Below are 1,959 nucleotides of genomic sequence, written 5' to 3'. Positions count from 1 at the left end.
AAAAAAAAAAAAAAAAAAAGTCATGATAATGTCCATACCTGCTAACATTTACTATGCCACGGGCTCTCTAACAAATGCTTTGTATATAGTTAATTCTTTTAACAAACCCAGTGTTCTGGTTCCTGCCTGCTTTTCCCACTTTATTGTCTGCCATTTTACTCCTCACTCACGACTCTGTAGGTACACTCGGCTGTTTCTGTTCTAGGAACACCAGACTTTCTCTTAACTCTAGGCCTTTACAACTACTACTCCCTTTGCCTGAAACATCTTTCCCAGGGCCATCTCTTTCTGATCCTCAGGGCCCAGCTTACGTGTCATCTGCTCAGAGAAGCCTTCTTTGGCCACCCTATTTAAGATGGTCTCCATCCATGTTACTTTCTGTCATTTCCCTCTTATCACTTACTATCATCTATAATTATATCGATCTGTTTATTGTCTGTATCTCCCCAGTGGAAATTAACTACATAGAGCCAGAGACCTTGCTGATTTCATTCACTACCTTATCCCCAGCACTAGCCCAAGTTGAGAGAAGGTTCCCATATAGCTAATGAATGGAGAAGTGAATTCTCAGAACAATCCTATGAGATAACTCCTCTTTGATTTATACATAAAGTGACTTCTACTCTTCAATTTACAGACAAGGTAATTGAGTCTGAGAGAAATTGAGGAACTCGTTCAAAAATCACAGGGCTAGCTAGTAAGTGGTAAATCTAGAATGTGGACTTGGGGAAGCAGACTCAGAGACACCAGGCTATCATGTCTTCCCAGTAGATGCTGCATATCCATACAGCCTTTATGGTAAGGGAAAGTTATTTTAAATAAACCATTTAAGGCTAGTTAGCAATAGCTAAATATCACCCCCTCAAAATACTCATTCATAGGCATTAGAATTTCATGATCCTGAAAACAGGACAGAACCAAAAAGTAACATTACTCTGGATTTGGTATATGTGAGAAAAACAGGAAGAGCATGCGGAAACTAAAATACCTGACATGAATAATCAGATAACGGCTAAGGTAGAACCACAGAAAGGAAAGGAGACTAGGGGATTTTAAAAACTGGTATTTCTTCAATGCCACACATTCTCATATCCTAAAAACTAATTGAGTCAAAAACATGAGTCTGTTTGTAAGCAGAAATATGGTAATAAAAGCAAAAGATGAAATATGTTAATTCCATCACAAATACAAACACAGGTTCCATATTGTAGATCTAGCTGTGGCAAAAGGTAGGAAAAAATCTAAAGGGCTATTTAGACTAGCTAGCTAAAGTTAATTCAGGAAGCCACAACACTGACTGATCTTCTAAAAGAGATGCCAGAGTAACAAACAAGCTGTTAGTTTTAGTCTCTAACTCTGCACTGTGGTCCTATTTCCTCAACATCACTGTCGAATATGCAACTAGCTGTGTGTATATTTAGGAAATACATATTTCCTGTCTGTATTTAATTCTTTTAACAAACCTAGTGATCTGGTTCCTGCCTGCTTTTCCAACTTGAATATCAGCCATTTTACTCCTCACTCCTGACTCTGTAGGTACACCAAACTTTTTCTGTTATAGGAACAGAAAAAGAAAATATATATAGGAAAGGCAGGGGGGTGTGACTCTCTAAGGCTGAAAGGCGTCTTCTAAAAGAATTGCTGAAAAGTCTATGCTCGAGAGAGTTAAAGCATAAGATGGGAAAAATGAATCTTAGGAATTATGTGAAGTCACAAAAGACAGGAGTTTGAGGCCGGGCGCGGTGGCTCACGCCTGTAATCCCAGCACTTTGGGAGGCCTAGGCGGTTGGATCACGAGGTCAAGAGATCGAGACCATCCTGGTCAACGTGGTGAAACCCCGTCTCCACTAAAACTACAAAAAATTAGCTGGGCATGGTGGTGCGTGCCTGTAATCCCAGCTACTCAGGAGGCTGTGGCAGGAGAATTGCCTGAACCCAGGAGGTGGAGGTTGCGGTGAG

Source organism: Cebus imitator, unplaced genomic scaffold (assembly GCF_001604975.1).
Source record: "Cebus imitator isolate Cc_AM_T3 unplaced genomic scaffold, Cebus_imitator-1.0 Scaffold188, whole genome shotgun sequence".
Classification (NCBI taxonomy): domain Eukaryota; kingdom Metazoa; phylum Chordata; class Mammalia; order Primates; family Cebidae; genus Cebus; species Cebus imitator.
This window is presented reverse-complemented; position numbering follows the sequence as displayed.